Here is a 23688-nt window from a genome sequence, read left to right on the forward strand (position 1 = left end):
CCAAGAGGCTTCCAGACAGCTTCTACCCCCAAGCCATAAGACTCCTGAACATCTAATCAAATGGCTACCCAGACTATTTGCATTGCCTCCCCCCCCCCCTCCTCTTTTACACTGCTGCTACTCTCTGTTGTCATCTATGCATAGTCACTTTAATAACTCTACCTACAGTTGAAGTCGGAAGTTTACATACACTTGAGTCAATTCAAAATTCATTTTTCAACCACTCCACAAAGTTCTTGTTAACAAACTATAGTTTTGGCAAGTCGTTTATGACAACTACTTTGTGCATGACACAAGTAATTTTTCAACAATTGTACAGACAGATTATTTCACTTATAATTCACTGTATCACAATTCCAGGGTCAGAAGTTTGCATACACTAAGTTGACTGTGCCTTTAAACGGCTTGGAAAATTCCACAAAATGATGTTAGGCTTTGAAGCTTCTGATAGTCTAATTGACATAATTTGAGTCAATTGGAGGTGTCATGTGGATGTATTTCAAGGCATACCTTTAAACTCAGTGCCTCTTTGCTTGACATCATGGGAAAATCAAAAGAAAAATTAGCCAGGAACACAGAAAAAAATTGTAGACCTCCACAAGTCTGGTTCATCCCTGGGAACAAATTCCAAATGCCATCGTTTACAAACAATAGTACGCAAGTATAAACACCATTGAGACCACACATCTGGCATACCGCTCAGGATGAAGACGCGTTCTGTCTCCTAGAGATGAACGTACTTTGGTACGAAAGTGCAAATCAATCCCAGAACAACAGCAAAGGACATTGTGAAGATGCAGGAGGAAACGGGTACAAAAGTATCTATATCCACAGTAAAACGAGTCCTATATCAACATAACCTGAAAGGCCGCTCAGCAAGGAAGAAACCACTGCTCCAAAACCACCATAAAAAAAGCCAGACTACGGTTTGCAACTGCACATGGGACAAAGATCGTACTTTTGGAGAAATGTCCTCTGGTCTGATGAAACAAAAATAGAACTGTTTGGCCATAATGTCCATCATTTTTGTTTGGAGGCAAAATGGGAGGCTTGCAAGCAGAAGAACACCATCCCAACCGTGAAGCACGGGGGTGCAGGATCCTGTTGTGGGTTGCTTTGCTTGCAGGAGGGACTGGTGCACTTCACAAAATAGATGGCATCATGAAGATGGAAAATGATGTGGATATATTGAAGCAACATCGCAAGACATCAGTCAGGAAGTTAAAGCTTGGTCGCAAAGGGTCTTCCAAATGGTCAATGAACCCAAGCATGCTTCCAAAGTTGTGGCAAAATGGCTTAAGGACAACAAAGTCAAGGTATGGAGTTGCCATCACAAAGCCCTGACCCCAATCCTATAGAAAATGTGTGGGCAGAACTGAAAAAGCATGTGTGAGTAAGGAGGCCTACAACCTGACTCATTTACACCAGCTCTGTCAGGGAGATAGGGCCAAAATTCACCCAACTTATTTGTGGGAAGCTTGTGGAAGGCTATCCGAAACATTTGACCCAAGTTAAACAATTTAAAGCAATGCTACCAAATACTAATTGAGTGTATGTGTCACGCCCTGGCCTTAGTATTCTTTGTTTTCTTTATTATTTTAGTTAGGTCAGGGTGTGACATGGGGTTAGGTTTGTGTTTTTGTATTGTCTTGGGTGGTTTGGAGTGTCTAGGGGGATTTGTTAGAGTGTATGGGTTTGTGTTGAGTGGATGTGTCTAGAATAGTCTATGGTTTAGTGTATGTGTCTAGTATAGTCTATGGTTGAGTGTAGGTGTTTAGAAAAGTCTATGGCTGCCTGATTTGGTTCTCAATCAGAGACAGCTGGTCATAGTTGTCTCTGATTGGGAGCCATATTTAAGGGAGCCATAGGCTTTAGGTATTTGTGGGAAATTGTCTATGTAGAACGTTTGTAGCCTGTGTGTATGTGTGCACAACGTTATTTAGCTTCACGATCGTTTTGTTGTTTTGTTAGTTTGTATAGTGTTTTGTGTCGTGTTCATCTTCGTGGTGTTAATAAAAGGAAGATGGCTTATTTTCCAAATGCTGCGTTTTGGTCCGTCTCTCAACCACACGATCGTGACAGTATGTAAACTTCTGACCCACTGAGAATGTGATGAAAGAAATAAAAGCTGAAATAAATTATTCTCTCTACTATTATTACATTCTTAAAATAAAGTGGTGGGAATTGTTACTAGGATTAAATGTCAGCAATTGTGAAAAACTGAGTTTAAATGTATTTGGCTAAGGTGTATGTAAACTTCCGACTTCAACTGTACATGTACATATTACCTCAATTACCTTGACTAACCGGTGCCCCCGCACATTGACTCTGTACCAGTACCCCCTGTATATAGTCTCGCAATTGTTATTTTACTGCTGCTCTTTAACTACTTTTATTTCTTATTCTTATTTATATTTTTTAAACTGCACTGTTGGTTAGGGGCTTGTAAGTAAGCATTTCACTGTAAGGTCTACACCTGTTGTATTCAGCACATGTGACTACAATCTGATTTGATTTGATTCCCTATATAGTCCACTACTTTTGATCAGGGCCCAACGGCCTCAGGTCAAAAGTAGTACACTAATGAATGAGGTGCAATGTGGGATGCAGATCTAGTCTCTGGTGACAGATTGCTTTCATTGGTTCTGGGTTGCAAGGTTATCAGACAGATAATAAAGTCAACTGTCATGTAAAACATATATGACATGGGTGGGATTGCTTGGGCATTTTTGTTGGCTAATCAACCTAGCAAATTCATACTAGCCTAATTAGTGTTTGCATGCTTGATAATATAAATCATTTATTGAAGTAAGTAGAATGCACAGTCTGAGTGACATACTGAATAACATGTACGTTAACAATGTTATACTGACATAATAACATCTCACACTATGCCCTCTAAAGAAGGTGCTCATTAGGCCTAATTCATCCTTTATTAATTACATGATTATTAGCCCATTCATTACCCCCCTTATCAACAAAACTTGAAGACCTGCGTAAACAGATCGTTTAGTACGCCATAATCAGACCTGTTGGTTATCATGGTCAAGCACCATCCGATAAGGACCCCGGATAGTTCCCGAAACACAAACGACATTCTCTCAGTTCCGCTATTGGACAAAATTGCGCCAGTACCATTTTGGGGGGATGATCATATTTATTATTGGCCATAACTTTGTATAATCAAAATAAGACATATTATTTTCAACGGAATATGTTTTATCTAATACACAAAATAATTAGGATATCACCTTTGTTAACGTTTAGAAAACCTGTACGCATTGTGCGCCCCTGCTTTCAGAAAAATTGGTACGGTCTTTTCAATTGCGCTGCAAGCGTACATTGAGCCACAAGAAGAACGTGAAACCCGCTCCAAATAAGATGCCGCGGACCGATGTCGGTGTTAATTGATCTGGTTATTCTGTTGTAAGAAAAGGAAACACCACACTGCGGCATAATTTCATTTTTGCCCCGCGGAGAGGAGGATGGTGTCTGGGTTGTCATAACTTTAGACTCGTTGCTTTTCCTTGGCACGCGCACTGATCCAGTTGGTGAGGGTGAGTGCTTCTAGTAGCCTACTGGAGATGGAGAATGATAGGCTACATTGTTGTTATATTGTTGCACATCATAACCACCTGTATGGGATGTGGGAGGAATAGTTGTAGGCTACAATGGCACACTGTCATACGTTTAAAAAAATCTAAATCCAATATAGGCTATGGAATAATGTGTCAACAGCAAGTTATATGCTTTTTACCTATACATTGTAGCTCTGAATTAGCCTAGGTCAGATATCGGCAAAATTGATTCGTTTCTAAACAGCAATTGTCAAAAATATGCGCAATAATAAGTCCATTGGACACCTATAGGCCGAGCCAGCTGTGGTTTCTACCGTTGGATTTCTATGGCAATACAATCATTTAGAATGGAATGACTGAGAATGTGCAGGTAGGTTAGGCCTATCGTTTAAAAAATATATATATTTAATGATTATTTATTGTTTGAGACTGTGGCCTACAAGTCTATCACTTTTAGATGAGCACATGGAGAGCCTTCTTTAGGGCTGATGAAGCAACGCTTTCAGCGTTTTTCCAATGTATACAACCTGGTCTCAGAGCATTTTGTAATTTTACGTATGTAAGTCCGATTTTTAAAACATGTCAAATCAAATCAAATGTTATTTGTCACATGCGCCAAATACAACAGTGAAATGCTTACTTACAAGCCCTTAACTAACAATGCTTTAAAAAGTTAAGAAAAAAATAGATAAGTAAAAAATTGAAAAATAAAATTAACAAATAATTAAACAGCAGCAGTAAAATAACAATAGCGAGGCTATATTCAGGGTGTAAAGGCTTTCGTCCTCTTCGTCTGAGGAAGAGTAGGAAACATCGGACCAATGTGCAGCGTGGTACGTATCCATAATAACTTTTAATGAGAATGAATACAAAATACAAAAAGAACAAGCGAATCAAATGAAAACCGACACGCTCCCGAATGGTGCAAACACTAAAACGGAAAACAACTACCCACAACCCATAGTGGGAAAACAGGCTACCTAAGTAGGATTCTCAATCAGAGACAACGATCGACACCTGCCTCTGATTGAGAACCATACTAGGCCAAACACATAGAAATATAACGTACAGAACAAAACATAGAAAAACATAGAATGCCCACCCCAACTCACGCCCTGACCAAGCTAAAATAAAGACATAAAAAAGGAACTAAGGTCAGAACGTGACAGTACCCCCCCCTAAAGGTGCGGACTCCGGCCGCAAAACCTGAACCTATAGGGGAGGGTCTGGGTGGGCATTTACCGCGGTGGCGGCTCTGGAGCGGGACGTGGACCCCACTCCACCATAGTCTCGGCCCACTTATGTGGCACCTTAGGAGCGACGACCCTCGCCACCGACCCCGGATTGGAGACCCTAGTAGAGGGCACCACTGGACTGAGGGGCGCCTCTGGACTGAGGAGCACCTCTGGACTGAGGGGCTGTGGCTCTGGCGCCTCCGGACTGATGGGCGACTCTGGCAGCTCCGGACAGGAGGGCGACTCTGGCAGCTCCGGACAGGAGGGCGCGACTCTGGCAGCTCCTGACTGACGGCGGCTTCTGGCAGCTCCTGACTGACGGACGGCTCTGGCAGCTCCTGACTGACGGACGGCTCTGGCAGCTCCTGACTGGACGACGGCTCTGGGCAGCTCCTGACTGAACGGCGGCTCTGGCAGCTCCTGGCTGACGGGCGGCTCTGGCAGCTCCTGACTGACGGGCGGCTCTGGCAGTTCAGGGCGGGGCTCAGGACAGACGGGCGGCTCTGGCAGCTCAGGACAGACGGGCGGCTCTGGCAGCTCAGGACAGACGGGCGGCTCTGGCAGCTCAGGACAGACGGGGCTCTGCGTCGGGACGGCGAATCTGGCAGCTCAGGACAGAGCGGGCGGCCTTCGGCAGCTCAGGACAGACGGGCGGCTCTGGAGCTCCGGACTAGAGGGTGTCGCTGGAGGCTCCGGCTATGAAGGCGACGCTGGAGGCTCCGGACTAGAGGGCGACGCTGGAGGCTCCGGACTAGAGGGCGACGCTGGAGCTCCGGACTAGAAGGCGTCGCTGGAGGCTCCGGACTAGAAGGGCGTCGCTGGAGGCTTCCGGACTAGATGGAGACGCTGGAGGCCTCCGGACTAGAAGGCGTTGCTGGAGGTTCCGGACTAACGTCCCTCGTTGGAGCCTCGTGCCATAACTCCTCACTGGAGCGCTTCGTGCCATGGATCCTCACTGGAGGCTTCGTGCCATGGATCATCACTGGAGGCTTCGTGCCATGGATCATCGATGGAGGCTTCTTGCCATTGATCATCACTGGAGGCTTCGCTCTGGGAGAAGGCACAGGACTCACCAGGCTGGGGAGACATGCAGGAGGGTTAGTGCTTAGCACAGGCACAGAACTCACCAGATTGGGGAGAATGCAGGAGGCCTTGTCCTTGGCCGAGGCACCGGATGCACTGGACCGTGGAGGCGCACTGGCGGTCTCGAGTGCAGAGCTAGCACCACTCGTCCTGGCTGGATCCCCCTGCAGCCTGGCAAGTGCGGGGAGTTGGAACAGGCCGCACTGGGCTGTGCTGACGAACTGGAGACACCGTGCATAGGGCTGGTGCAGTATACCCCGGGCCGAGGAGACGCACTGGAGACTAGATGCGCTGAGCCGGCATCATCCCTCCTGGCTCGATGCCACTCTAGCCCGGCCGATTCGAGGAGCTGCTATGTAGCGCACCGGGCTATGCGTGCGCACTGGGGACACCTTGCGCTTCTCTGCATAACACGGTGCCTGCCCAGTCACTCTCTCACCACGGTAAGCACGGGAAGTTGGCTCAGGTCTCCTACCTGAGTCCGCCAATCTACCCGTGTCCCCCCCCCCAAAAAAATCTGGGGCTGCCTCTCGTGCCCGTTACCTCGCGCCAATTCCTCGTAGTGGCGCCGCTCCGCTCTAGCTGCCTCCAGCTCCTCTTTCGGACGGCGATACTCCCCCGGCTGTGCCCAGGGTCCTTTGCCATCCAGAATTTCCTCCCATGTCCAGGAGTCCGTGTTCCCACGCTGCTTGGTCCTTTGTTGGTGGGTAGTTCTGTAACGGCTTTCGTCCTCTTCGTCTGAGGAGGAGTAGGAAACATCGGACCAATGTGCAGCGTGGTACGTATCCAATTTGTAAGTCGCTCTGGATAAGAGCGTCTGCTAAATGACTTAAATGTAAATGTAAATGTATCCATAATAACTTTTAATGAGAATGAATACAAAATACAAAAAGAACAAGAGAATCAAATGAAAACCGACACAGTCCCGAATGGTGCAAACACTGAAACGGAAAACAACTACCCACAACCCATAGTGGGAAAACAGGCTACCTAAGTAGGATTCTCAATCAGAGACAACGATCGACACCTGCCTCTGATTGAGAACCATACTAGGCCAAACACATAGAAATATAACGTACAGAACAAAACATAGAAAAACATAGAATGCCCACCCCAACTCACGCCCTGACCAACCTAAAATAAAGACATAAAAAAGGAACTAAGGTCAGAACGTGACACAGGGGGTACCGGTACAATCATCTCCTTTTTCTTGATCACGTTGAGGGAGAGGTTGTTGTCCTGGCACCACACGGACAGGTCTCTGACCTCCTCCCTGTAGGCTGTCTCATCGTTGTTGGTGATCAGGCCTAACACTGTTGTGTCATCGGCAAACTTGATGATGGTGTTGGAGTCATGCCTGGCCATGCAGCCATGAGTGAACAGGGAGGGGACTGAGCACGCACCCCTGAGGGGCCCCGTGTTGAGGATGAGCGTGGCGGATGTGTTGTTACCCACCCTCACCCCCTGGGGGCGGCCCGTCAGGAAGTCCAGGATCCAGTTGCAGAGGGAGGTGTTTAGTCCCAGGGTCCTTAGCTTAGTGATGAGCTTTGAGGGCACTATGGTGTTGAACACTGAGCTGTAGTCAATGAATATCATTCTCACATAAGTGTTCCTTTTCTCCAGGTGGGAAAGGGCAGTGTTGTGTGCAATAGAGATTGCATCGTCTGTGGATCTGTTGGGGTGGTATGCAAATTGAGTCTAGGATTTCTGGTATAATGGTGTTGATGTGAGCCATGCCTTTCAAAGCACTTCATGGCTAAAGACGTGAGTGCTACGGGTCAGTAGTCATTTAGGCAGGTTCCTTAGTGTTCTTGGGCACAGGGACTATGGTGGTCTGCTTGAAACATGTTGGTATTACAGACTCAGTCAGGGACAGGTTGAAAATGTCAGTGAAGACACTTGCCAGTTGGTCAGCGCATGCTTGAAGTACACGTCCTAATAATCCGTCTGGCCCAGCGACCTTGTGAATGTTGACCTGTTTAAAGGTCTTACTCACATTGGCTAGGTAGAGCGTAATCACACAGTCGTCCAGAACAGCTGATGCTCTCATTCATACTTCAGTGTTATTTGCCTCGAGGTGAGCATAGAAGTAATTTAGCTTGTCTGGTAGGCTCATGTCACTGGGCAGCTTGCGGCTGTGCTTCCCTTTGTAGTCTGTAATAGTTTGCAAGCCCTGCCACATCCGACGCGCGTCAGAGCCAGTGTAGTACAATTCAATCTTAATCCTGTATTGAAGCTTTGCTTGTTTGATGGTTCGTCGGAGGACATAGCGGGATTTCTTACAAGCTTCCGGGCTAGAATCCCACTCCTTGAAAGCGGCAGCTCTAGCCTTTAGCTCAGTGAGGATGTTGACTGTAATCCATGGCTCCTGGTTGAGGTATGTACGTACAGTCACTGTGGGGACGACGTCATCAATGCAATTATTGATGAAGCCAGTGACTGATGTGGTGTACTCTTCAATGCCATCGGAAGAATCCCAGAACATATTCCAGTCTGTGCTAGCAAAACAGTCCTGAGTCACTGGTGCTTCCTGCTTTAGTTTTTGCTTGTAAGCAGGAATCAGGAGGAAAGCTTAAAAACAACCAGCTGTATGTTATTCATGTCGTCATTCAGCCACGACTCGGTGAAACATACAGTGGCTTGCGAAAGTATTCACCCCCTTGGCATTTTTCCTATTTTGTTGCCTTACAACCTGGAATTAAAATAGATTTTTGGGGGGTTTGTATCATTTGATTTACACCACATTCCTACCACTTTGAAGATGCAAAATATTTTTTATTGTGAAACAAACAAGAAATAAGACAAAAAAACAGAACTACAGCTGCAAGTCTCTTGGGGTATGTCTCTATAAGCTTGGCACATCTAGACACTGGGTTTTTGCCCATTCTTCAAGGCAAAACTGCTCCAGCTCCTTCAAGTTGGTTGGGTTCCGCTGGTGTACAGCAATCTTTAAGTCATACAGATTCTCAATTGGATTGAGGTCTGGGCTTTGACTAGGCCATTCCAAGACATTTTAATGTTTCCCCTTAAACCACTCGAGTGTTGCTTTAGCAATATGCTTAGGGTCATTGTCCTGCTGGATGGTGAAACTCCATCCCAGTCTCAAATTTCTGGAAGACTGAAACAGGTTTCCCTCAAGAATTTCCCTGTATTTAGCGCCATCCATCATTCCTTCAATTCTGACCAGTTTCCAAGTCCCTGCAGATGAAAAACATCCCCACAGCATGATGGTGTTCTCGGGGTGATGAGAGGTGTTGGGTTTGCGCCAGACATAGTGTTTTCCTTGATGGCCATATAGCAACATTTTAGTCTCATCTGACCAGAGTACCTTCTTCCATATGTTTGGGGAGTCTCCCACATGCCTTTTGGCAAACACCAAATGTATTTGCTTATTTTTTTCTTTAAGCAATGGCTTTTTTTCTGGCCACTGTTCCGTAAAGCCCAGCTCTGTGGAGTGTATGGCTTAAAATGGTCATATGGACAGTTACTCCAATCTCCGCTGTGGAGCTTTGCAGCTCCTTCAGGGTTATGTTGTCCTTGTTGCCTCTCTGATTAATGCCCTCCTTGCCTGGTCCGTGAGTTTTGGTGGGCGGCCCTCTCTTGGCAGGTTTGTTGTGGTGCCATATTCTTTCCATTTTTTAATAATGGATTTAATGGTGCTCCGTGGGATTTTCAAAGTTTCTGATATTTTTTTATAACCAATCCCTGACCTGTACTTCTCCACAACTTTGTTCTTGACGTGTATGGAGAGCTCCTTGGTCTTCATGGTGCCACTTGCTTGGTGGTGCCCCTTGCTTAGTGGTGTTGCAGACTCTGGGGCCTTTCAGAACAGGTGTACTGTATATATACTGAGATCATGTGACAGATCATGTGACACTTAGATTGCACACAGGTGGACTTTATTTAACTAATTATGTGACTTCTGAAGGTTGCACCAGATCTTATTTAGGGGCTTCATAGCAATACATATGCATGCACCACTTTTCTGTTTTTATTTTAGAGAATTTTTTGAAACAAGTTATTTTTTTCATTTTACTTTACCAATTTGGACTATTTTGTGTATGTCCATTACATGAAATCCAAATAAAAATCAATTTAAATTACAGGTTGTAATGCAATGAAATAGGAAAAATGCCAAGGGGGATGACTACTTTTGCAAGGCACAGTAAGATATTACAGTTTTTTATTTCCCGTTGGTAGGATATACGTGATCGTAGTTTGTCTATTTTGTTATTGATTGATTGTTCGTTGGCTAATAGGACCGATGGTAAAGGTAGATTACCCTCTCGGCAACGGATCCTTACAAGGCACCTGGACCTTCTTCCTTGATATCTCCTTCTCTTTCTCCTGCAAACTCCTTCTCTTTCTCCTGCAAATGGCGGGGATGAGGACCTTGTCGGGCGTCTGAAGTAAATCCTTCCCGTCCGTCTCGTTGAAGAAAAAGTATTCCTCCAGTACGTGGTGAGTAATCGCTGTCCTGATATCTAGAAGCTCTTTTTGGTCATAAGACACGGTGGCAGAAACATTATGTACAAAATAAGATACAAATAATGCGAAAAAACATACACAATAGCACAATTGGTTCCAGGATCGTAAAGCAGCAGCCATCTCCTTCGGCGCCATTTAGTATGATATGTTACATTTTGTTTCATATGCATTCCTTTGTGGATGTCCATCATCCATTGTGTATGATATGTTATGATTACATTTTGTATGATATGTTACCAAATGGCAAAATGTACACTGAATTTGAAAAACGTACAATATGCTACAAATTCCAATTTGTTGTGGCTAACTTTGACTAGGTGGCTAATGCTAATGTCAGCTAGCTTGCTAACATTAGCTAGGGTAGAAGTTAGGGGTTAAGTGTTCGGTTAAAGGGTAAGGTTAGAGGAAGGGTTAGCTAAAACGATTAAGGTTAGGGGAAGGGTCAGCTAACAAGCTAAGCAGTTGAAAAGTTAATAAAATGCTAAAGTTGTCTGTGATGAGATTCGAACACGGAACCTTTGTGTTGCTAGACATTCGCGTTATATGCCCATCCACCCACCCACCCACCCCCCTTTAGTTTTTGCCTTAAGTAACCCTCTGTGTTATGTAACCATACCAAACGTAACATGTCATACTATACTGAACAAAAATTTAAACGCAACATGTAAAGTGTTAGTTCCATGTTTCATAATGCTGAAATAAAAGATCCGATAAATTTCCATTGGCATACAAACCTTATTTCTCTCAAAGTTTGTGCACAAATTTGTTGACATCCCTTTTAGTGAGCATTTCTCATTTTCCAAGATAATCCATCCACCTGAAAGGTGTAACCACACCAGCCCAGGACATACACATCTGGCTACTTCACCTGCGGGATCGTTTGAGACCAGCCAGCTAATGAAACTGAGGAGTATTTCTGTCTTTATTAAAGCCCTTTTGTGGGGAAAAACGAATTCTGATTGGCTGGGCCTGGCTCCCCAGTCGGCGGGCCTGGCTCCTAATTGGGTGGGCCTATGCCCTTCCAGGCCCAACCATGGCTGTGCCTCTGCCCATCATGTGAAATCCATAGATTAGGGACTAATGAATTTATGTCAAATGACTGATTTCCTTTATATGAACTGTAACTCAGTAAAATCATTGAAATTGTTGCATGTTACGTTTATATTTTTGTTCAGTATAATTTTAATGTACCAGATCTTTGTTTACTATGTTACGTCTAGTTTATGAGACCAGGCTGATGTGCAATTGTCCCAACAACCTCAGGACTGGCCTCAGGGTTCTACCATACTGTGCCTAACTGACTATTCTAATGCTCTATAATTGTTGATATCCTCCAACAGAATTATACATATTTAGACCCAGTTGGTAGTTTTCTTAAATACTTGCTCCCTCAGGCACTCCAAACGGGTTTGCGTCCGCTTCTCCATGGTTCTCTGTCGGGATTTCAGAGCGAGAAGGCAGAATGTAAAACATTCTGTGACATCTATCTCCATGGGGGCTATGAGCAGGGATTTTTGCGGTGGGGCCCCATAATTATTAGAGTTTAGCCTGCCTCAGATCTCTCTTGTTTGTTTATCGCGTCAACCTGGGAGACACAAATGTCAAGATAGGAAAAGTTAGCCTGGGGCACCATGATGGCTTAATTGAGCAGCTCAGCAAGTTCAGTTCCCCATATAGCTCTAACAGAAGGCCTAGACAATGTCTGTAACACAGAAATGCAAAGGAATACAAATAGGGGTTTTATAAAGTTCAATCCCCCCCAAAGCTGGGGATAGACAACTGCCAGACAAATTGATGTCTTGAACAAATTGATGTCTTGAAGTCTGACAAAGAAAACTGGATCAAAAACGTAATCTGTATACAAGCCTGCTCTGTCTGAAGCCAATGGCTTGGAATGAAGCAGACAACATAGACATAATCTGACACCAGTTGGCTAAATTGTAACACGGAATTGCAACAGAAACACAAAAGTAAAGGGGGTCTACATACCCAAGGCTGGGGACAGACAAACATCAGACAGCAGGGGAAAATGAACATGTGACAAAATATAAAAATTCCACTTATGAAGGGTGGAAATAAGCATGCTCTGTGTAAAGCTGTTGGCTTGGAATGAGACCAGACAGCAATTTACTGTTCCTCTGCTGTGTGGCTGTGTGTGTGCGTGCTTCTCTAAGTCTGTTTACATATGTGGTTGTATCTGGAGTGCTTTCATCATCTGTTCCTCTATCCATCACAAAAGAGATCTTGGAACTAGAGGGACAATGAATCAGGAGACCAACGTCACTGTGTCTGCGTAGTCTGCTGTCAGTCTAGTGAGTGGGTTTGTCAGACAATGACAGAGAGCCCCATCTCCCCCATAGTGACATGACCTCTCTCCTGTAGTACAGGAAGTGAAGTGACTAACATTGAAATTCCTTTTTTTTTTAGGCGTAGCCCTTTCAACAACCACTATGTCTCACCTGGTAAACAGTTCGATTACGGCCAGCTGGTCAACTGGAATAATATACATAGAATGAAAGATGTGGACAGTAGGCGACACACTTTGTGAAATGACTCTGGCTGGTTCTTTATCAGTGAAGTGGCTGATTGACTGTCTTACTTCATCAGTGACCTCTGACCAGTTACAGTACCGCTCACTCACTCCTCTCAGGACAATCCAGGCTCAGGTGACATTTCAGTTGCAAGATAAAGCTTGAGATATATCTTTTCTCTTCTGTGGATCTCAGAGAACGGAACAGAGGCTATTATTGTCAACCACTTAAACTCCTCCTTCCTCTCTTTCTCACTTTCTTTCTCTCTCCCGTTTCTTCCTCCTCCTCTGTATCACCAGCCCTCTGCCTATCTGGCCCTCTTAACACGTCTGGAGGTCTTCTTCCATTTAAAGGCCCAATGCTGCCGTTTTTCTATCAATATTAAACATTTCTGGGTAACATTTAAGTACCTTACTCTAATAGATTTCCATAAAATTAGCAAAAATAGCTTTTTGGCAAAAAAACTATTTCTCAAGCAATAATAGTTTTGCTAGGACTGTCTGTGAGTGGTCTGAGTGGGGAGGGGACATCTGAAATTGGTCTATTAACCAATTTACCATATATTGATGTCACCATGGAAAGCCAAAACTCACGCCCATGCAAAACTCCTGATTAGACGGTCCTCTGTAGATTCTCTTTTCAACCAGCAACTATCAGGAAATAACACTGATCAAATGTTTTGACACTTTTACAGTGTTAGTTTCATCAGCTGTTGTAGAATATGATACAAAATGTTGACTGCACTGAGCCTTTAACAGAGAGTGTCCCTTATAAAAGAGACTGGCAATGGGTTACCGCCTCCCCCTCTCACTCTGCCTAGGCCCTAGGTGGGTGGTCCTGTAGAGAGAGATGGAAAAATGTGTAAAAACCTGTTTTTGCTTTGTCATTATGGGGTATTGTGTGTAGATTGATTAAGGGTAAAAGTTGAATACATTTTTTAATAAAGCTGTAACATAACAAAATGTGGAAAAGTCAAGGGGTGTGAATACTTTCCGACTGCACTGTAGATAGAATGGTAGTGGTAGCGAAGGTTTTCGATCGTCTAACTGATTTCATTGCGGTGGTGGTCGACTGGTTTTATAAAAAACAAGCTGATGTTTCCACCACTAAGTGAGCTCCTGTGTAATGTGATGGAGGCCACACACACACACACACACACACACACAACTCAGTGAGCTCCTGTGTAATGTGATGGAGGCTGATGTAGGGAGGCAGATGCCCACGCTGTGTGATTCCCTATTTTCTACCTCAGCTGTTTGCTTACCTCGCCTCAGCAGTGCCAGCCGGGAAGATACTTTGTGTGTGTGTGTGTGTGTGTGTGTGTGTGTGTGTGTGTGTGTGTGTGTGTGTGTGTGTGTGTGGTGTGTGGTGTGTGTGGTGTGTGTGTGTGTGTGTGTGTGTGTGTGTGTGTGTGTGTGAGAAAAGGAGAGGGAGAGAGCTGTAGCTCTCATTCCATCAACATGATCCCTAATGCCTATACCCTCCTGTTGTCTGATATGAGGTGGTTATGAAGACCAATAGTTGCTGTAGTGGAAGATGATACTGTATGTAGGCCTATGTGAAGGGATGGAGGGGTAGACAGGTTTTGGAGTGTCCTTGTAACAAGATGACATGCTGTTGTTCAGATGTCACTATGTAGTTAACACCGTACAGTGATTTCAATTCACACTGATGTGAGACCCTCGGCTTGTCAGCTTGGGTTGCTATACCACTGTCAGGTGTGTGTGTTGTGTGTGTGTGTGTGTGTGTTGTGTGTGTGGTGTGTGTGTGTGGTGGTGTGTGTGTGTGTGTGTGTGTGGTGTGTGTGTGTGTGTGTGTGTGTGTTGCATATTCGTGTCTGTGAGCAGATAAAAACATTCTAGTATTTCATTACCCTCTGTTTTTATTTGACCAGGCCAGTGACCTAAGAATGGCAACCCAGTCAGTGATTGCTGAAGCTGAAGGTGTTGACCTTTACAGTGACCTATGTGCAGGGATGGAGTTTCAGAATGGAGTGTTTTCATTCCCCGCTGGTAAATGGTCATCAAAGATTCTCCCGAGGGAACCTGTGATTTCACTGAGAGTATAACAAACCAACGCAACCACGACACCACACACACACACACACACACACACACACACACACACACACACACACACACACACACACACACACAAGCACATCAGACCAATATTTATCCTCTATTTGATGGGTACACTGTAGAGGACACAGTGATTATAGAAAACATGAGTCCTCTGCCTCTCCACAGCACGGAGGAGAAGATGAGTTGGCTGCTTTCCTCTCTGTGGCAGGCTGCCCTGACCTTCACTCCCCAGCGTGTGTGTGCGTGTGTGTGTGTGTGTGTGCGTGTGTGAGGCCTCTGATGATGGGCACAGACAGCAGCTGCACACACAGCTGTAACTCGCTAGGCCGCCACTTACAGCAGGCTGCACAAACACAAGCACACACACTCATTACTCCCTACGTGGAATTCCAAATGAAGGGCTTCCAGACTCACCTGTCACTCTGAGATTGCTCAATGTCAATCCCCCTGCTGCAGCCGTCTCCTGTATGTGTCTACAGTGTAGTTACACCATCGGGATGAGAGGAGAGTCCTTCCCTCGAAAGACAAAAGTTTTTTTAAATTCACTAAGTACTATGATCCACAGATCAATAAGACTCATCCTTTTAACATTCTGAATGTTCAGACCCATGCATGTCAAATGAACACCCTATTCCCAATGTAGTCCTTTACTTTTGACCAGGGCCCATAGGGCTCTGATAAAAGTAGCGCACTATTTAGGGAGTAGGGTGCCATTTGGAACAATCCTTGTACTCCATCTCCCAGGATCATTATAAGGATGGAGACTCGACAGCTGATCTTATTAGATCAGTGGTAACCTGTACTGTAACTCTCCTGAACAGTTTGTCAGACAGATATATTGTTTATGTTTACTAGGCAGCAATAATCTATTCTAAAGAGATCGTTTCATAGATTGGTTAATGGAGGGTCTGTAAAGAGGGTCTCCCTGGCACAATGATGGGTTCAGTTGGATTTCAATTGCTCCTATGAATTAGGCTTTTATTCATAAGGGCTCGCGTTGAGTGAACTGAAGATCCCTCTTGAATCTCTGACAAAAACAGGACAACAATATAATTGTCTGTGATGTTTGTAATAGTCCTGTAAGAGGGTGAGTGCGGCGATATTGTTGTGTGTGTGTGTGTGTGTGTGTGTGTGTGTCTACAGTGTAGTTATACCATCAGGATGAGGGAAGAGGTGTGTGTGTGTGTGTGTGTGTGTGTACGTGTAGCGTGTAGTTAAACATCAGGATGAAGAAGAGGTGTGTGTGTCTGACAGTGTAGTCTACAATAGGATGAGGACGAGTGTGTGTTTCTCACAGTCTAGGTATATACCATCATGATGAGGGAAGAGGTGTCGGTGTGTACAGTGGTTCTACCATCAGATGAGGAAGGGTTGTGTGTCTAGCATAGTTATACAATCGGATGAGAGAAGAGGTGTGTGTGTGTCTAACAGTGTATTATTTAGCCATCAGGATGAGGAAGAGGGTATGTATTTCTACAGTGTAGTAATTATACATCAGGAATGATACAGAAGAGTGTGTTGTTACAAGTTGTTCCATACATCATGATGAGGGAAGAGGTGGTGTGTCTACAGTAGTAGTGTAGTACATCAGGATGAGGGAAAGGTGTTGTTGTCTACAGTTGTAGTTATAACATCATGGATGACAAAGGAAGAGGTATGTGTGATAAGTGACTAAGTGGGTAGTTATACATCAGGTGAGGAAGAGGTGTGTGTCTACAGTGTAGTGTAATACCATCAGGATACAAATAGGTGTTGTGTTACAGTGTAGTTTACCATCATGATGAGGGAAGAGGTGTGTGTGTCTACAGTGTAGTTATACCATCAGGATGAGGAAGAGGTGTGTGTGTGTTCAGTGTGTTAATACCATCGATAGGGAAGAGGTGTTTGTGTCTACAGTGTATTATACCATCAGGATGAGGGAAGAGTGTGTGTGTCTACAGTGTAGTTATACCAGCAGAGATGAGAGGTGTATTGTCTAACAGTGTAGTTATACCATCAGGATACAGAAGAGGTGTGTGTGTCTACAGTGTAGTATTACCATTAGGATGAGGAAGAGCTGTGTGTGTCTAAGTGTAAGTTTAGTACCATCAGCCGGGGCAGAGTTGCGAGTGTGCTGATCAGGTGTAGTTATACCATCAGAATGAGGAGAGAGGTGGTGGGTGCCTGTTCTGCGCACTTATATGCTGACACTTGTGCCTGCTGCCCATCATGCTTGCCAGCACTCTCGCTGGCCATTTCTTCTTCTCTGTGTGTGTGTGTGTGTGTGTGTGTGTGTGTGTGCGTGTGCGTGCGTGCTGTGCGTGCGGCGTGCGTGCGTGCGTGCGTGCGTGCGTGGTGCGTGCGTGCCGTGCGTGCGTGCGTGCGTGCGTGCGTGCTGTGCGTGCGTGCGTGCGTGCGTGCGTGCGTGCGTGCGTCGTGCGTGCGTGCGGCGTGCGTGCGTGCGTGCGTGCGTGCGTGCGTGCGTGCGTGCGTGCGTGCGTGCGCGTGCGTGCGTGCGTGAGTGCGTGGGTGGTCGTGCGTGCGTGCGTGCGTGCGTGCGTGCGCTGGCGTGCGTTGCGTGCGTGCGTGCGTGCGTGCGTGCGTGCGTGCGTGCGTGCGTGCGTGCGTGCGTGGTGGTCGTGCGTGGTGCGTGCGTGCGTGCGTGCGTGCGTGCGTGCGTGCGTGCCGTGCGTTGCGTGGGTGCGTGCGTGCGTGCGTGCGTGCGTGCGTGCGTGCGCTGCGTGGTGCGTGCGTGCGTGCGTGCGTGCGTGCGTGCGTGCGTGCGCGCATGGCCCTGTCCAGTAGGAGAGAGAGAAGCACGTGCAGGCTAAGCAGAGAGAAGAGATGTGACCCACAGCACAGCGCAGCGCAGCGCTGTTAACATGTCTGTTTAGATGGGGGAATGTGGAGGAGGGGACAGCCTTGTCTTGTACCCACTCTTACAAGAGGCTGTGAGCCATGTCAACCTTTGCCACATCGTCGAGGAAGTCGCTCAATGAAACACAGAGGGCACTCTGCTCCCACGCACACACACCCTCTCTCTTTCTGCTTCACTCATGTTTTTGACAGTTTATTTTTATGGGTTAGAACACACTTTGGACCCCAGAGTTAATCATTGTTAAAGTCTTTCTTCTTAGAGCTGTCAGAAGTTATGATTTCAGATGAGAAGTGCCTCTTTGAAGCTGATCACCAGAGTTTACAAGAACATCTGTTGTTCATGGGATGATTGCCAGATAACAGACCTCTGGTCTGTCCAATGCAAAACTACATCTTTACCTGGTTGTTATCTGGTGTCTGACTTCTCTTCAACCAGAAAAATTAGGTTACAACCTGACAATTATGTCATTATGACGTTTCATGACCAGTCTTTCCTCCTGGATATTGTGGGATAAAGAACAGGAGTAGCAGATTGATTCTGTCGCTCCAAACTACTTGTTCTTATTGTGGACACTTTAGTTTAGCGCCTTTCTGAGGGCACACTAAAATGGTGCCGGAAGAAATGGCAGCAGTTTTACAGGCGCCCAACCAATTGGGTTATTTGTAACTTATTTTGTACATAATGTTTCTGCAACCATATCTTACGGCAAAAAAACAGCTTCTGGATATCAGGACAGCGATCACTCACCTCGGGTTAGACAAAGATTTTTTCTACAACAAGGAGGACGCACAGGACATTCTCCAAACACCCGATAGGGCCGACATCCCTGTTATTTGCAAGAGGAAGCGACGCACGTACAGAGGACAAAGAGCCGGATGCCTCGTGAGGACCCGGAGAAGGCGAGTGGGAAAGCTGCCATTACCGTCAATACTGCTCGCCAACGTGCATCATTGGACAATAAACTAGACAAGGTGCGATCACTAATATCCTACCAAAGGGACATCAAAAACTGTAATATCCTATGTTTCACGGAATCGTGGCTGAATGATGACATGGATATTCAGCTAGCGGGATATACGCTGCACCGGCAAGATAGAACAGCACACTCCGGTAAGACGAGGGGGTGCGTTCTGTGTATATTTGTAAACAACAGCTGGTGCACGAAATCTAAGGAAGTCTCTAGGTTCTGCTCGCCTGAAGTAGAGCATATTGTGATAAATTGCAGGCCACACTACTTGCCTAGAGTTTTCAGCTATACTTTTTGTGGCTGTTTATTTACCACCACAGACAGATGCTGGCGCTAAGACCGCACTCAGTCAGCTGTATAAGGAAATAAGCAAACAGGAAACCACTCACCCAGAGGCGGCGCTCGTAGTGGCCGGAGATTTTAATGCAGGGAAACTTAAATTAGTTCTACCAAATTTCTATCAACATGTTAAATGTGCAACCAGAGGGGAAAAAATTCTAGATCACTTGTACTCCACACACAGAGACGCGTACAAAGCTCTCGCTCACCCTCCATTTGGTAAATCCGACCACTACTCTATACTCCTGATTCCTGCTTACAAGCAAAAATTAAAGCAGGAAACACCAGTGACGATGTCTATAAAAAAGTGGTCAGATGAAGCAGATGCTAAACTACAGGACTGTTTTGCTATCACAGACTGGAACGTGTTCCGGGATTCTTCCGATGGCATTGAGGAGTACACCACATCAGTCACTGGCTTTATCAATAAGTGCATCGAGGACATCGTCCCCACAGTGACTGTACGTACATACCTCAACCAGAAGCCATGGATTACAGGCAACATTCGCACTGAGCTAAAGAGTAGAGCTGCTGCTTTCAAAGTGCGGGACTCTAACCCGGAAGCTTACAAGAAATCCTGCTATGCCCTGCGAAGAACCATCAAACAGGCAAAGCGTCGATACAGGGCTAAGATTGAATCATACTACACCGGCTCCGATGCTCGTCTCATGTGGCAGGGCTTGCAAACTATTACAGACTACAAAGGGAAGCACAGCCGCGAGCTGCCCAGTGACACGAGCCTACCAGACGAGCTAAATCACTTCTATGCTCGCTTCGAGGCAAGCAACACCGAGGCATGCATGAGAGCATCAGCTGTTCCGGACGACTGTGTGATCACGCTCTCCGTAGCCGACGTGAGTAAGACCTTTAAACAGGTCAACATACACAAGGCTGCGGGGCCAGACGGATTACCAGGACGTGTGCTCCGGGCATGCGCTGACCAACTGGCAGGTGTCTTCACTGACATTTTCAACATGTCCCTGATTGATTCTGTAATACCAACATGTTTCAAGCAGACCACCGTAGTCCCTGTGCCCAATAACACAAAGGCAACCTGCCTAAATGACTACAGACCCATAGCACTCACGTCCATAGCCATGAAGTGCTTTGAAAGGTTGTCATGGCTCACATCAACACCATTATCCCAGAAACCCTAGACCCACTCCAATTTGCATACTGCCCCAACAGATCCACAGATGATGCAATCTCTATTGCACTCCACACTGTCCTTTCACACCTGGACAAAAGGAACACTTATGTGAGAATGATATTCATTGACTACAGCTCAGTGTTCAACACCATAGTACCCTCAAAGCTCATCACGAAGCTAAGGATCCTGGGACTAAACACCTCCCTCTGCAACTGGATCCTGGACTTCCTGACGGGCCGCCCCCAGGTGGTGAGGGTAGGTAGCAACACATCTGCCACGCTGATCCTAAACACTGGAGCTCCCCAGGGGTGCGTGCTCTGTTCCCTCCTGTACTGCCTGTTCACCCACGACTGCATTGCCAGGCACGACTCCAACACCATTATTAAGTTTGCAGACGACACAACAGTGTTAGGCCTAATCACCACCAACGACGAAACAGCCTATAGGGAGGAGGTCAGAGACCTGACCATGTGGTGCCAAAATAACAACTGATCCCTCAACGTAAACAAGACTAAGGAGATGATTGTGGACTACAGGAAAAGGAGGACCGAGCATGCCCCCATTCTCATCGACGGGGCTGTAAGTGGAGCAGGTTGAGAGCTTCAAGTTTCTTGGTGTCCACATCAACAACAAACTAGAATGGTCCAAACACACCAAGACAGTCGTGAAGAGGGCATGACAACGCCTATTCCCCCTCAGGAAAGATTTGGCATGGGTCCTCAGACCCTCAAAAGGTTCTACAGCTGAAACATCAAGAGCATCCTGACTGGATACATCACTGCCTGGTACGGCAATTGCTCGGCCTCTGACCGCAAGGCACTACAGAGGGTAGTGCGTACGGCCCAGTGCATTACTGGGGCTAAACTGCCTGCCATCCAGGACCTCTACACCAGGCAGTGTCAGAGGAAGGACCTAAAAATTGTCAAAGACCCCAGCCACCCCAGTCATAGACTGTTCTCTCTACTACCGCATGGCAAGCGGTACCGGAGTGCCAAGTCTAGGACAAAAAGGCTTCTCAACAGTTTTTACCCCAAGCCATAAGACTCCTGAACAGGTAATTAAATGGCTACCCGGACTATTTGCATTGTGTGCCCCCCCTAACTCCTCTTTTACGCTGATGCTATTCTATGTTTATCGTATATGCATAGTCACTTTAACTATACATTCATGTACATACTACCTCAATTGGGCCGACCAACCAGTGCTCCCGCACATTGGCTAACCGGGCTATCTGCATTGTGTCCCGCCACCCACCACTCGCCAACCCCTCTTTTACGCTATTGCTACTCTCTGTTCATCATATATGCATAGTCACTTTAACCATATCTACATACTACCTCAATCAGCCTGACTAACCGGTGTCTGTATGTAGCCTCGCTACTTTTATAGCCTTGCTACTGTATATAGCCTGTCTTTTTACGGTTGTTTTATTTCTTTACTTACCTATTGTTCACCTCATACCTTTTTTGCACTATTGGTTAGAGCCTGTAAGTAAGCATTTCACTGTAAGGTCTAAACCTGTTGTATTTGGCGCACGTGACAAATAAACTTTGATTTGACTTGTTAACTTGTAGCTAGAGGTGGCTCACAACCAGGTAGCTGGAAGAACAGTCACGTTCAGCTTTTAAGATCTCCCGGGTGAGAGATCCACCAAATGAAAGTCTTCTCTGATGTGTCTTTGTCTGAGCGCTTAGCTTATGAAACATGAGAGGAGCGAGCTGCTGTGTAAAGGTTCTGGGGATCAGTGGAGACAGAGAGAGAGGTATACTGGGACTTGTGAGCCTGGGGGGGGTGATCGAGCTGTCTCGCTGGATCTGTCTAACTCTCTTTCTGTGAATGCACTGGAGAAAACTGTTTTTTTGAAAGATGCAATATTGATTGGGCTTCACCCAACAGACAGTCAAAATAATCTGACATGCACGAATCCCCTGAAACAATGGACAACCAGTCAGTGTAAACAAACAGACAATATTTCATTCTCCCCCCGCTCTCCTTCCTTCCCTCGCTCTCTCTCATTCTCTCCCTCTTTGTTTCTCTTAGTGTTTCCACCTTCCCATCATATGGAGAGGCTGATTGCAACGCTGCAGTTACCATGGCAGCCAGTAGAACACATTAAGCTTTATAATAAGTCACAGAGAGGAGGAGAGGAGAAAGGGAAGAAAAAGAGGCACTGGAACAATAATCAAGAGCATGAGGAGGAAACTATAAATAGAGAAAGCAGTAATCCCTAGCATAATTTATTAAACAGTAACTTCAGATGGCTGTGTTGGTTTTGTACACATCATTTCCCCTAGCAGCTAGCACAGTATACACACCGTCCCTTCCCATAGTCCCTTGTCAGGCCGTTTTGACAACGAAGGCAGATCCCAGTAATGTAGGATAGCTACTACTGTGTTTGTGACCTCATTCATCTATCCTGGGCTCCACTCTCTTATTTAGATGACACACTCTGCACCTGTATAGGGATGATGACACACACCCAGTCATCTAGGGACACTGAGACTCTGAGATGGTCTAGGGCAGGGTTCCTCAACTGGTGGCCCACGGGCCGAATTTGGCCTCCCGAGTAAACTTTTTTTAATTGTTGGACATAAGACTGTAAAAACACCAGAAAATCAGCGCCAAGTGATCTGAAATCTGTTCCTGAGGAGAGACGGACCAAGGCGCAGCGTGATTGGAGTTCCACATCTTTATTTTAGTGAAACCTTTAAACAAAACCAGATACAAACACAGACCGTGAACAAACGTAGTGCTACATGCACTCACTCAAAAAACAATATCCCACAACCCAGGTGGGAACAATGGAGAACTTAAGTATGATCCCCAATTAGAGACGACGATAATCAGCTGGGAACCATACCAAGTACACCAACATAGAAATAGGAAAACTAGAACACCCCCCTAGTCACACCCTGACCTACAACAGTTCCAAAGTATTCCTATGCATAATAGAGAGAGATACAGTACCAGTCAAAAGTTTGGGCACACCTATTCATTCAAGGGTTTTACTTTATATGTACTATTTTCTACATTGTAGAATAATAGTGAAGACATCAAAACTAATAAATAATACATATGGAATCATGTAGTAACCAAAAAAGTGTTAAACAAATTCTTCAAAGTACCCACCCTTTGTCCACAGCTTTGCACTCTTGGCATTCTCTCAACCAGCTTCACCTGGAATGCTTTTCCAACAGTCTTGAAGGAGTTCCCACATATGCTGAGCACTTGTTGGCTGCTTTTCCTTCACTCTGCGGTCCAACTCATCCCAAACCATCTCAATTTGGTTGAGGTCAGGGGATTGTGGAGGCCATGTCATCTGATGCAGCACTCCATCACTCTCCTTCTTGGTCAAATAGCCCTTACACAGCCTGGA

At 45.7% G+C, this 23688-nt stretch overlaps 1 protein-coding gene across 3 annotated transcripts in view; it reads left to right on the top strand.

Annotated features, from left to right (window-relative positions):
* The first annotated feature begins 3348 nt into the window (after positions 1–3348).
* Positions 3349–23688, top strand: part of LOC111955571 (cAMP-dependent protein kinase inhibitor alpha-like) — a 35344-nt gene continuing 15004 nt past the window's right edge. Inside the window, exons 1-2 of one of the 3 annotated variants that reach the window (XM_070436497.1) lie at positions 3349–3557; positions 10156–10357. The gene's annotated coding sequence lies outside the window, so the exon portion shown is untranslated. Of the gene's footprint in view, positions 3558–9749; positions 10358–23688 lie in introns of those variants that run through there. The other 2 variants (XM_023975780.1, XM_070436498.1) reach the window with 2 other exon arrangements.

The sequence above is a fragment of the Salvelinus sp. IW2-2015 genome, linkage group LG31 (genome assembly GCF_002910315.2).
Source record: "Salvelinus sp. IW2-2015 linkage group LG31, ASM291031v2, whole genome shotgun sequence".
Lineage (NCBI taxonomy): Eukaryota > Metazoa > Chordata > Actinopteri > Salmoniformes > Salmonidae > Salvelinus > Salvelinus sp. IW2-2015.